The sequence below is a fragment of the Haematobia irritans genome, chromosome 4 (assembly GCF_050003625.1).
Source record: "Haematobia irritans isolate KBUSLIRL chromosome 4, ASM5000362v1, whole genome shotgun sequence".
Lineage (NCBI taxonomy): Eukaryota > Metazoa > Arthropoda > Insecta > Diptera > Muscidae > Haematobia > Haematobia irritans.
Window position 1 is genome coordinate 63317030 of NC_134400.1, and position 14826 is coordinate 63331855.

The following is a 14826-nucleotide window of genomic DNA, read 5'->3' on the forward strand; positions in this document are numbered from 1 at the left end:
TTGTAGGGATTGCAGTTAATAAAAGAAAACAAGGATCCGCCCTGCAGGTTCAAAATACTGACCCCACTTTGTTAAAATTTTGCTAAAAAAATAAATTGTGGGTCCATATCTTGCAAACTATTAAATATATATTCCCACCGCTTGCGATCTTTATTGAAGGTTTTTTAAAGTTCTATCCAGCAAAGAAAATCATCGAAATCGGTTCCCAATTGCGGATTTGACAGCTAAAACAAAATTTGATACCCCGAGGTGACCAGTTAACATAAAGAACATCTTTTTGAGAGTTTTTAAAGTTGTTTCTGTAGAACTACTTCCATTTTTTTATACATTTTTTAGTTTGTGGCCGTACTTTTTGTTCTATATTTGTGTGTGGTGATCAGTCGGTGGGTTAATGAATATTTGTATATGTCACTGATTTGTTAATTGTTCTTAGGGTTCACCTGTAAATAATTTGGGGTTTTATGTCCACATCAATGTTTTGTTCGTCGCCCTCTTGAGTGATGCTTATGAGCATACACAAAGGCTTAGCGACAAAACTACAAGCATCATTCTGTCATCAATACTTTTAACGATTTCTAATCGTAGGAGCCATGACTTTTTGGAAAATTGGATTATGTTAGATTTAAGTTTTTAGACATATGTAGAAATAAAGGGTTTTTAGTTTTTGTATTGAAATCGAAAGCATCACATCGTTTTCATTTTACGTCTTCGTTTATAACAATTGGCGACGAGGGTTCTATCGAGTCTACGCAATGGCTACTTTAGAAAATATTTAAGTCCAGTTGATGGCACAGCAACAATAAAGGACAAAACGCCAGCAAGATTTAATGGAAATGATATCGAGAAATTTGAATTCACAAACACACATTTCTCTAGATACGCCAGTTCCAAAACATCAAAAGGCATTGATGGATATTATTTCCAGGAGCATTCATTCATGGATATTATTTCCAGGAGCATTCACGTTTCGAAGAACATATTAACGCGGACGCTAAGAGATATGATAATAGTTCCAAAGTTCAGCTGCTACTTCGAAAATTGAATCACAAGGACTAAACAAAATATGCTGATTCCATATTGTCAGAAAAACCGAAAGATTTGGATTTCTACAAAACTGTCAAACAACTAAAATTTATGTTTGACAAAAAGTAGTCATTATTAAGCATTTGATATAAATGTCTCAATACTCAGAAAAGCAACTTAAAGGATTTTGTAAGTTATGGATCAAGAGTGAATAAAGAGTCCGAAAATTTTGTTCGTGGGCAAATGGAACAATGGAATTTATATGCTTAATTTTTATAATTGGTCTTAAGTCCTCTGACCTACGCTCCAAGCTTTTAACGTTAATGGAGAACGATGGTGATACGCTGACACTGGACAAGTTAGTGGAAGAAGCTCAACGATATGAATATCTTAAAGAAGGTGTTCAACTAGGCGCTCAATTACCTACAGAGTTCCGCTGACACTGGACAAGTTAGTGGAAGAAGCTCAACGATATGAATATCTTAAAGAAGATGTTCAACTAGGCGCTCAATTACCTACAGAGTTCCTTAAGTGTCGACACTCAAGTAAATATGGATCAAAATCAAATTCATACCAGGGATGGAAAATACAATTTTTAAGAAAGTACAAAAAAGGTATTTTTTTGAGCGAAAAAGTACTTTTCACCAAAATCAACAAAAATTCCATTGGAAGATTATTGACAAAAGCTCCCTTAGACTAAATTTTAAAGAAAATATAGAAATTTTTGTTGAGCTGACCCCAATTTTATAAATAATAAAATCTTTACACAATTTTCTAAAGAAATAAAATTTTGACAAAATTTTTTATAGAAATAAAATTTTGACAAAATTTTCTATAGAAATAAAATTTTGACAAAATTTTCTATCGAAATAAAATTTTGACAAAATTTTTTACCGAAATAAAATTTTGAAAAAAAATTTCTATAGATATAAAATTTTGACAAAATTTTCAATCAAAATACAATTTTGACAAAATCTTCTATAAAAAATTTTTTACCGAAATAAAATTTTGAAAAAAAAATTTCTATAGATATAAAATTTTGACAAAATTTTCAATAAAAATACAATTTTGACAAAATCTTCTATAAAAATTTTTTTTGACAAAATATTTAATAAAAATAAAATTTTAACAAAAAATTTCTATACAAATAAAATTTTGATAAAATCTTCTATAGAAATAAAATCTTGACAAAATTTCCTAATGAAATAAAATGTTGACAAAATTTTCCACAGAAATAAATTTTTACAAAATTTTCGATAGATATAAAATTTTGACAAAATTTTCTGTAGAAATAAAATTTTGATAAAACTTTCTGAAGAAATATATTTTTGGAAAATATTTTTTGGTAGTATTTAATAAGATTTTCTCCAAGTGTTGGTAGATTATTTTTGTCTCAAGTTTCGACCGTGACTTCTTATCTAGAAAGTGTTCGTGTGGAAGCGTAATATAGAATCACATGCTTTTTTCTACTAAAACATTCTTCAAATTGTTCTATGGCGTTTACAAAATCGAGATTTTCTTCCCGCATGAACTTGTCTGTTTTGCCAAATTTGTAAGAGACTATTAGCAAGTAAGTTTGTTAAAGACTTTCTCAAAATATTAAAATATTTTGTCAAAACTATTGTACCATAAATCTGATATCGGCTCAAAAGGTACTAAATGATTCGCGGGGGTACTACTGACGAGGGTGAAAAAGTATTGAAAATAGTACTATAGTACTGCATTTTCCATCCCTGATTCATACTCAAAAAAGGAAACACCTAAACGTCTATGTTGGCAATGTTGGGGCTATGCATTTCGTTAAAAATTCCCCATTTTCGGATCACAAATGCAAATTTTGTAATAGAATAGGTCTCAATGATGAATGTTGTGTATATTTTGAAAATATTTATAATCATAACTCATATTATAATGATACGAATAATAATGGTAGCAATTATTAGCATGGATCAGGTAAATCAAATTCAGAAGACAAATACTTACCGCCAGCATTGGTGGTAAGGAACTTCAACTTCAATTCGATACTGCTTCAGATGTCACAATTATATCGGAACAGAATTGATTAAGATTAAATAGTCCTCCACTTTCCAAAGAGGTGTGCACGTGACACGAAATTGTCGTGACTCACGAAAATTTTCGTGATTCGTGCGTGAGTCACGCTCATGACAACAGCGTGATTGTCCGTGAGCGTGATTAGGTTAGGTTAGGTTAAAGTGGCAGCCCGATTAATTTTCAGGCTCACTTAGACTATTCAGTCCATTGTGATACCACATTTAACTAAAAGTACCTATTACATATGGGCACTTCTAGTCTTAACCACTGAACCTTCTCTATTATTTACTTTTGTGGAACCAACCAGATTGCTCCAAAAACATTAACAAACTGCTTAAGTTAACGTTTTCCAGGTCAGCCAGTAATCTAAAGCTATATGCTCCTAAAATTCGCTTACGCCTTACACAAAAAGCAGGACACTCACACAAGAGGTGTTTAATTGATTCCTTTTCCTCCACATCATGACAGCTTATACAATAGTCATTATACTTCACACCTATAGTTTTTGCAAATTCGCCTATCAGGCAGCGACCCGTTATAGCAGATATCAGGAGTGCTATCTGATGCCTTGAGAACACTAGCATATCTAGTGTGCGGTTTAAGTTTAAATGGGGCCATATTTGCTTGGTGTCGTTACAACCCTTGCAATTTTCCCATCGAATATTGGCCATCATAACAGCCTTCTCACGCAGTAAGAGCTTGCAGGTGGCCAGAGGCATACCAACAGATTCTAGTTCCCCTGGAATATGTAAGGTAGTTCCTAGCCTTGCTAACTCATCTGCTTCGCAGTTTCCCGGTATGTTCCTATGGCCAGGCACCCATATTAGGTGAATATTGTACTGCTCAGCCATCTCGTTGAGAGATTTGCGGCAGTCTATGGCCGTTTTCGAGTTAAGGAACACAGAGTCCAAGGATTTTATTGCAGGTTGACTGTCTGAGTATATATTAATGCCAATATTTGTTGGAACATTACTTCTCAGCCAATTCACCACCTCTCTTATTGCCAATATTTCAGCCTGAAAAACACTACAGTGATTAGGTAATCTTTTCGCTATTCGAATTTCCAGATCTTTAGAATATACTCCGAACCCCACTTGTCCATTCAATTTGGAGCCATCAGTATAGAAATCTATATATCTTTTATTCCCCGGGGTCTGTGTACACCACGCCTCGCTGTTGGGAATTAGAGTTTCAAACTTTTTGTCGAAAAGTGGTTTTGCCAGGGTGTAATCCACTACGTTAGGCACATCTGGCATTACTTTGAGGACCGAACTATGACCGTACATTTTTTGCGACCACAGCGATAGCTCGCGCAACCGCACAGCCGTTGTTGCAGCTGACTATAGATGTAGCATGACATTAAGGGAGTCTGTTCCTGTCTTACTAAATGCGCCTGAGATACATAAGCTCGCCATACGCTGAGCTTTATCTAAACAAGTCGGTTTCTGAAGTGCCGGCCACCAGACTACAACACCATATAGCATTATAGGTCTAACTACTACCGTGTATAGCCAATGCACAATTTTTGGTCTTAGTCCCCACTTTTTCCCTATTGCCTTTTTGCACGAGTATAAAGCTACCGTGGCTTTTCTCGCCCTCTCTTCAATATTAAGCCTAAAATTCAGCTTCCTGTCCAAAATAACGCCAAGGTATTTTGCACACTCACCAAAGGGAATTTCAGTACCCCCTAAGGAAATGGGCCTAACCGTGGGAGTTTTGCTATCTTTGCAGTACATGACTATTTCTGTCTTTGCTGGATTTACACCAAGATCATTATCTTTCGCCCATTTCTCAGTCATCCGGAGAGCTCTCTGTATAATATCTCCGATTGTGGATGGGAATTTTCCCCTGACTGCTAGCGCCACATCATCTGCGTATGCCACCACTTTTATCCTTTCTTTTTCTAGAGAAACCAGAAGGTTGTTTATAGCAACATTCCAACGAAGAGGTGATAGAACTCCTCCTTGGGGAGTGCCTCTGTTCACATACCTTTGTATGTTTGCTTGCCCTAGTGTGGCCGAAATACGTCTCTTCATTAGAAGTTCGTCTAACAGCCTAAGTATACCTGGATCAACATTCAGAGTTGTCAGTCCATTTAATATCGAGCTCGGATGGACATTATTGAACGCCCCTTCGATGTCTAGAAACGCCACGATTGTGTATTCTTTGACAGATAGTGAGCTTTCAATAAAGCTGACCAGTTCATGCAATGCGGTCTCAGTAGACCTGCCCTTCGAGTATGCATGCTGTCGTTTCGAGAGCAAACCTGAATCCACGCTAGTTCTAAGATACATGTCTATCATCCTCTCCAGGGTCTTAAGTAGGAATGAGGATAAGCTGATTGGTCGGAAATCCTTCGCACTCGAGTGAGAGGCTTTTCCTGCTTTAGGTATGAAGACGACTTTTGTTTCCCTCCACTTTTCTGGAATATATGCTAAGTTTACACATGTTTTATATATCACCGTCAACCAGGGGATAATTCTTTCAGCCACTGCCTGTAACTCCGCCGGAGTAATTCCATCAGGTCCGGGGGATTTGAATGGTCCAAAGCTATTTAAAGCCCATTTTATTCTAGATTCCGACACAATTTCCTCGATAGGAAATGATCGCTGAGCCTCTGTTACACCGCCGGAACATGGTTCAACCGTCTGATTTCCAGGGAAGTGTGTGTCCAAAAGTACCTCCAACGTCTCCTCACTGGACGTTGTCCAATTTCCCTCCGATGTTTTAATGAAACCTGGAGCGGTGTTAGTGGATGCTAGTACCTTCCGTAGTCTGGAAGCCTCTGACGTATTCTCAATACTGCTACAGTAATCATCCCAAGAGTTTTGTTGAGACCTTCTCAGTTCTCGTTTATATTCTCTCAGATTCATCTTGTAAGTGTCCCAATCCTCTGGAGCTCTTGTGGACTTTGCTTTGTTAAAGAGCTTCCTGCAGGATTTCCTCATATTACTTAACTCCGTAGTCCACCATGGCGGCCGATTTTTTCCCCTTGGCTTTCCTCTAGGGCATGCAGCTTTCAGTGAAATGTTGAAGGCCTTAGTAATCCGCTCCACTGCGTGTTCGATATCTTGCACAGTGCTCATATTTGTCTCCGGCACTTCCGGTATCATCAAATTGAACGATACCTATTCCAATCAGCTTTCCTAACATTTGGCGGAAATATGGTCTTTGAAGTACGAACAGCCAATCTGAAACTGATGTAGCGATGATCTGAGAAGCTATGTTCCCTCAAAACTTGCCACTCAGATATCTTATCATTCAGTTCCGGAGAGGTCAACGTTACGTCCAAAACCTCTTGTCTGTTCCTGGTGACGAAGGTTGGTGCATCTCCCTTATTGCAAACTACCAGGTTAGTACGCAAAATAAACTCTATTAGCGACTCTCCCCTTGCATTAGTATCACTACTTCCCCAAATACTATGATGTGCATTTGCATCGCATCCCATAATGAGTTTTGTCTTTGTTTTTAGTGACTCCTCAACTAAAGTCTTAACGGCACAGGGTGGCATCTCCCTATCATGTCCCATGTAGACCGAAGATACCCAATATTTGCATGTGGATATCTCTAGACTGGCTACGACAGTGTCAATGAAGGAAGCAGAAACAAGTTTAGTTCGTTTTTAGCAATTATACATGCTCGATTTATATCGTTACTACTATTATGCAAAAGTTTGAAACCCGGAGTGCTTAATTCACAGATCTTGTTCTTATATATGTATGGTTCTTGAATAAGAACTATATCTATGTCTCCTTTCATCAGGAGAACTTTTAAGGCAGCACAAGCGGCCTTACAATGGTGAAGATTTATCTGGAGGAACCGTAGAACCATCCAAATTTTCAACCACCGTCACATCAGCCGCTTCAATAGAGTCATCAAGGGCTTCCTCTTCACAGATCTCGGTGACTCTCGCAACAATCCGCGGTTCAGCTTTGGTGAGGCTTGAGCCTGTAGAAACTTCCCGCATATGATTTTCGCCATAGTCTGCAGGTTTTATGTCTCCTTCGGCTTCGCTAGGAGATTTTTTCACTGCTGACTCTACCTTTTTGTAACTAAGCAAGTTTTTACGCAAATTAGTTTTCATTGCGTTATTCATTCGATCAATGTACAGCATGATTGTAAATGAAAATCAACTTCCAATTACGGCTATCTTTTTATGTTTCCTAGAATGCTAGACTAGCAGATGGGCTGGATCGATCCATTTTAATGCCCATATCAATTTATTTGAAATATTTCGAACAATCGAAATTATTTTTTTTTAATTTTATCTTAAGGCCATATACATATGTGGAATATTGACAGAAATTTTTTTCAAAGTTGCTTTTTATAGAAAAGTTGTCAAAATGTTATTTCTATAAAAAGTTTTGTCAAAATTTTATTTCTATAGCAACTTTTGTCAAAATTTTATTTCTATAAAAAATTTATTCAAAATTTTATTACTATAGCAATATTTTTTTCTATGGGAAATTTAGTCAAAATTTTATTTCTATAGAAAATTGAGTCAAAATTTTGTTTCTATAGAAAATTTTGCAAAATTTAGTTTGTTACACAATTTTTTTTTTTTAATTTTATTTCTATTGATAAGTTTATTTCTATAAAAATTTTAATCAAAATTTTATTTCTATAGAAAATTTTGTAAAATTAATACACAATTTTTTTAATTGTATTTCTATTAATAATTTTTTCAAACTTTTATTTCTATAAAAAATTTAGCCAAATTTTATTCTAAATTTTATTTCTATATATTTGGTCAAAATTGGATTTCTATAGAAAATTTTGCCAAAATTTTATTTCTATAGAAAATTTAGTCAACATTTTGTTCAGTAGAAAATTTTGCAAAATTTTATATCTATATAAAATTTTGCAAAATTTTATTTACTAGACAAAAATTTTTCCAAAATTGTATGCTTACTGATACTCACTGCTAAGTCCAAAACTTGTAGAAAAGACTCAAATTTTCAAATTTTTCAATGAATGAATCATAAATGCATTTTTGCGAAATTGTCTAAACAATTATAAATATTTCCCAAATATTGCCCGAGATTTTGTAGAAGTCTAATTTGAGATTTTATCAAAATGTAGATCTAAATACAAAGTTGTGGAGAGTATATTATAATCGGCCCGCCCGACTTTAGACTTTCCTTGCATTTTTATTTTTTGTTAAAATTGTGTTACGTCCCATAACGTTAGTTTTAAATTTTAAATACATAGATTTTGTAGAAGTATATACAATTTTGCCTAAATAGATTCAGATTCAAATTCATGCATATAGTTCGCAACAAATTTAAATGATTTGAGATAGTATCAATAATTTTGGTCCACAAATACATATACTGTTGGTATCTTCTCATATTATGATGGGTATTTATATCATTATTTTATTTATTAAACATTGCCCTAAATTTGAAATATAGAGTTCAATTGGCATCTAAAGTTAAATTAAGACCTTTTTTTGCACACATAAATAAATACGATACTTTATATCGATCCACTTACGGCACCCCCACAATAGAACTACAAATTAGTGGTATTAAAATGAGATTTAGTTATATTACCCGGAGTCGACTCCGGAGTCGGAGTCGAGCTGATGAAAAATGTTGGAGTCGGAGTCGAGCAAAATTGGCTCGACTCCACAGCCCTGCTGCTCACCAACATAAAACGCTTAAGAGTTAAATTCAATTGACACCTGAGATGTTAAGAGTTTAATAACACTCTCGATTTTAATAATGCTCATGTTTTCAGACACTTCGGTAAGGTAAATTAATTATAAAATTATTCGTGAGTCACGATATTTTTCGTGATTCACGGTATTTTTCGTGAGTCACGGTATTTTTTGTGAGTCACGACGTTTTCGTGCGTGAGTGTGCGTGAATACAAATTTTCTTTTCGTGAGTGTGCGTGAGTCCTACCAAAAAATATCGAGCGTGAGTATGATTTTTCTGTCGTGAGTGTGCGTGAGTAAACTATTACTCACGTGCACACCTCTAATAGAAATGCTACAGATGCTTCCAGCAATTGCATAGATTTAATAAGGGAATTTTCGGCAGATGTTGAATTTTATGACAAATCAGTTCAGTCAATCATATATGTAGCACGTTCTTCAATACTAAATGTTTTTGGAATAGAACTAATCGATAAATTTGCTCTGTGGTCTAAACCAATAACATCACTTTGTCTCAATTTCCAATCAAAAATAGGATAACTTTTAAAATTTGAAATCTGTTCCATGCTTTGCTACCATTTTTTGAGGAGGAACTGAACGAGCTAATATTATAACCCATGTAAATTATTCCGATTAGGCGGCTCCAATTGTGGTGGTACGTAAATCAAACAATAAAATTCGCATATGTGGGGATTACTCCGCGGGATTAACCGTATGTCCTCGGAAAAATCAATATCCGATACCACACATCGATGACATTTTTGCTAAAATGCAATTGAAAATACTTACTTTGCTCATATACACTTGTACTTTTTAAACCCTCCGCCATAGGATGGGGGGTATATTAACATTGTCATTCCGTTTGTAACACATCGAAATAGTGCTCTAAGACCCCATATATATATATATATATATATATATATATATATATATATATATATATATATATATATATATATATATATATATATATATATATATATATATATATATATATATATATATATATAAAGGGTGATTCTTTTGAGGTTAGGATTTTCATGCATTAGTATTTGACAGATCACGTGGGATTTCAGACATGGTGTCAAAGAGAAAGATGCTCAGTATGCTTTGACATTTCATCATGAATAGACTTACGATCTGCCACAACGTCGAATTTTCAGTGAATGGGCCCTAGAAAAGTTGGCAGAAAATCCGCTTTTTTATCGACAAATTTTGTTCAGCGATGAGGCTCATTTCTGGTTGAATGGCTACGTAAATAAGCAAAATTGCCGCATTTGGAGTGAAGAGCAACCAGAAGCCGTTCAAGAACTGCCCATGCATCCCGAAAAATGCACTGTTTGGTGTGGTTTGTACGCTGGTGGAATCATTGGACCGTATTTTTTCAAAGATGCTGTTGGACGCAACGTTACGGTGAATGGCGATCGCTATCGTTCGATGCTAACAAACTTTTTGTTGCCAAAAATGGAAGAACTGAACTTGGTTGACATGTGGTTTCAACAAGATGGCGCTACATGCCACACAGCTCGCGATTCTATGGCCATTTTGAGGGAAAACTTCGGAGAACAATTCATCTCAAGAAATGGACCGGTAAGTTGGCCACCAAGATCATGCGATTTGACGCCTTTAGACTATTTTTTGTGGGGCTACGTCAAGTCTAAAGTCTACAGAAATAAGCCAGCAACTATTCCAGCTTTGGAAGACAACATTTCCGAAAAAATTCGGGCTATTCCGGCCGAAATGCTCGAAAAAGTTGCCCAAAATTGGACTTTCCGAATGGACCACCTAAGACGCAGCCGCGGTCAACATTTAAATGAAATTATCTTCAAAAAGTAAATGTCATGGACCAATCTAACGTTTCAAATAAAGAACCGATGAGATTTTGCAAATTTTATGCGTTTTTTTTTTAAAAAAAGTTATCAAGCTCTTAACAAATCACCCTTTATATATATATATATATATATATATATATATATATATATATATATATATATATATATATATATATATATATATATATATATATATATATATATATATATATATATATATATATATATATATATATATATATATATATATATATATATATATTCGGGGTCGTGGTGAAATTCTGAGTCGATCTAAGCATATCCGTACGTCCGCCCGCCCGTCTGTTGAAATCACGCTAACTTTCGAACGAAACAAGCTATCAACTTGAAACTTGGTTCAAGTAGTTTTTATTGATGTAGGTCGGATGGTATTGCAAATGGGCCATATCTGCTCCCTTTTAAGTATAGCCCCACATAAACGGACCCCCAGATTTGGCTTGTGGAGCCTCTAATGGTGTTTTCTTTTCTAGTAAAAAATGCGCACTTATCTTGCCCGGAAAAATAACTTTATAGGTTCTTTTCTAAAAAAACAGGCAAAAGTGCAAAAAGGCTTCGAATTCTGTAGTGAAAATAGTGCCACTCTAGAGGCAGATTGCGGGCATTTTCAGCACTGCCAACAAAAAAGAGTGCTGCGATTGCCTGTTTGCTCCTTTGAATTCTTTTCTGCCCGTTGAAATGATAGCATGTTTTTAGGTTGTTGGCAACATTTTAAAAATGCGCATTCTGCACAGACAAAATGAAGGTAAAGCACTTTTTTCAGAAAAGAAAACACCATAAGAGAAGCATATTACATCCGATCTGGCTGAAATTTGGTACATGGTGTTAGTATATGGTCTCTAACAACCATGCCAGAATTGGGCCATATCGGTCGATAATTATATATAGCAAAATTCATCCGATCCGGTTGAAATTTGGTACATTGCGCTAGTATATGACCGATAACAACCATTCCAAAATTGGTCCGTATCGATCTATAGTTATATATAGCCCACAGATAAACCGAACTCCAATCACAGAAAAATCACAATTGCCACTCGAGCCAAAAAAATTGTTTAGATTTCTAAATATGCACTATCTTCAATATGTTTTTAGGATAGATAAAGTTTATGGCAGGCGATTAAAATACAAATGAAGTCCTGTATAAGTATTTTCTTATCTTTCCTGTAGAATATTTAGATTGTAGCAAGTTTAAGATTTAGTATATAAGTTTGAATATTTTGTACAATAAAGCAGTGTCTTAAAAACAAAAGTAAATATAGTGTTCGTTGTCTTTACAATAATCTACCAAAATTTTATTGCCATAGAAGATTTTGTCAAAATTTTATTGCAATAGAAAATTTTGTCAAATTTCTATGGAAAATTTTGTCAAAATTTTATTTCTATAGAAAATTTTGTCAACATTTTATTTCTTTTGGGAAAATTTGTCAAAATATAATTTCTATAGAAAATTTTGTCAAAAATTTATTCCTATAGAATGTTTTGTCAAAATTTTATTTATATAAAAAATGTTGTCAGAATTTTATTTCTGTAGAAAATTCATAATTGTATATAGCCCCCATAAAAAGCGACCCCCATATTTCAATTCTGGCTCAATAATTACCACACAAAAGTTCATATAGGTTCGTAATTATTTCTTCCCTATACACCGGACAAGAACTGAATATATACGTATTTAATCGACTTTATTTTGTCTAATATATATCCCTCATGGACTACCTTACAATTTAGAAGATGATGTTAAGAACTTTTAAGATGCCTTGTCATCGACCGCAACTCAAGTAATTCAATTATGGATGACCGTTGTTTAAAGTAGTTTCAGACTATATAGAATTGTCTGATTTCCCTTTCTCGGAAATTAAATACACATATATAGATTTGCAGATCACGTTATAATTAATATTCACTTTATTGTAATTTCGGTTCACAGAGTTATGATAGTATAATTCACTTTATATGCTTAAGCTTAACATAAACAAAAGTTCCAAATGTTTCACTTTATTTGATTTCTTGTAGACTTATATGGGTTTAAATATGATTGGGTTTTTATGATTTTTTAGATTAATTGGTGCGTTTTTGTATATGAACAGCTATTTTATTTGATGCTAATAACGTGTGATGTCAGTTCCTTTTCTTGAAGAGAGACCACGAACGTCAAAGACAAAGTGCACAGCTGATATGTATAATCACAAAGGTGACCAGGTGAACCTTGCGATACAAACATCCTCCCGGCCTTGACTGGTCTAAAAATGTACAAAAAAAAAATAAGTTAATGATACCGTTAGTAAGGGGTATAAAAGAAACTGGTATCATTGTCAGGGTTATACTTAATCTGTGGAGGTTCTGTAGCTAAGATGTGGCCGCACCAACAATTAGCCAACCAAGGAAGGTGTCTTGAGCTATTAACAAACCACCTTCGGATTTCATAATGTTGGACTTGATGATGGATGGATATAAATCAGCACCGATATATTGGATTGTTTGATGTAAATTGGGGATCAGCTAACTCAATTCGAGAAAACTTTTCCAGTAAAGCATCAGAAAATGAACATGTATAACATATGGTCGCTTAGGCAGATGTTTGGATACCATTGCATGTACTTGATATGTTTCGTACGATGGAACCGTGGACTTAAATAGCAAACGGGTATACGTAGTAGAATCCACTTTATATGTTTCCAGACCATGCTCTTTCACAAACTCATTGGATATTATTGTAGAAATGGAACTGGACCTAACTACAGCTCTTGCTAATTTTCCATTTGGTTTACATTGTATTTTAACAAGAGCTGTAGGAACCAATGTACGCAGGACGTACTACAAGAAGGAGTAGTACGATGGAAGGGTTTGACAACTGACCCTAAATGAGCCTCTTGCCGTTGACCAACACGTTCAATTTATTCGGAATGTCCATGAAGTAAACTATGGCGCTTCTCTTAGCATGTATTACACCTAGATAGGCTTTGGCATTCACTTAAATTGTAGCTCCTCGCAAAGCAATTAAAACAGTAATGTAACCGCTCAACAGTTTTATACTTTTGAACGAGGTTTAAGTCAAGAAATTTTGGACAAGTTGCTAGTCGATGCTCCTTTTTACATATTCCACATCCAACGTATGAAATAGATTTTCTTCTTTGAAATTTGTTGTGGTATTTATCATTTTTGCAACTATACCCTTTGGGTTGAGTAGGTTTGTGTTTGTTGCAATTTCGACAATGTGGAGCCATGGTGAGATGTTGTACCTATAATTAGTAGGACAATGTAAATATAAGAAAATTTGTGGGTGATAGATATAAACCAATTTCATAAAAATGTATTTAATGAAACGAACTGATTTACGTAGTTTTATTGGTATAGAATGAGATAATGAGGGTAAAATTATTTCTAATTATTTTAGTTTACCAGGAGAGCTACCACTTTTAGTATTGGTCGTCGATGTACGTAAGTCAACTACACGGGTACGTTGGTCAGAACCTGGGTACACCTTAATTACCCGACCTAAAGACCATTCATTCGGAGGAATGTTATCTTGCCGTATGATCGCCCACTTGGAGAGAACATTGAGGGTTATTCCATTTGTATCTTTTGTGTAATTCCTTAAGATATTCCTCTTTCCATCTCTTACAAAATATTTGTTTTGCACCTTGATGCGCGCCCATCTATTCATAAGACTTGAATTACATCCGCTGAAATCTGGCTCAGTTGGTGTTACGAGGGGTGTACCTATGAGGAAATGATCTGGGGTTAGAGGATTGAGGTCTTCGGGACCTTCACTTGATGGACTTAAAGGACGAGAGTTCAAGCACGATTCGATTCACGCTAATAGGGTTGCAAGTTCCTGAAAAATGTATCTAAATGTTAGAGTTACCTTCTTTAGGTGAGCCTTAAAGCTTTTGACGCCAGCTTCCCATATTCCTCCCATATGGGGGGCTCCCGGGGGTATAAAGTGCCAGACCAATTTCTGAAAACAGTGAGCTGATATGACAGAATTTTTTTTATTTGGCTTAGGAATTCTTGACGATCATTTATTAGCATACCGTTTGCCCCTACGAAATTTGTTCCGTTGTCCGAGTAAAGAGCAGATAGGAATCCTGTTCGCGAGAATATAACAAAGTCGAGTAAGCCTTTTCCGATGAATCACAGAATCCGTGAAACTCTATTTCGTATTGGGGTGTGTAATGAATCCATCTTGGAATTTCAATTCCATAGTAGTATTTATGT

At 35.0% G+C, this 14826-nt stretch overlaps 1 protein-coding gene across 2 annotated transcripts in view; it reads left to right on the forward strand.

Moving 5' to 3' along the window:
• Nucleotides 1-14826, forward strand: part of LOC142232825 (limbic system-associated membrane protein) — a 320310-nt gene that overhangs the window by 37611 nt on the left and 267873 nt on the right. The gene's annotated exons all lie outside the window — the stretch shown is intronic.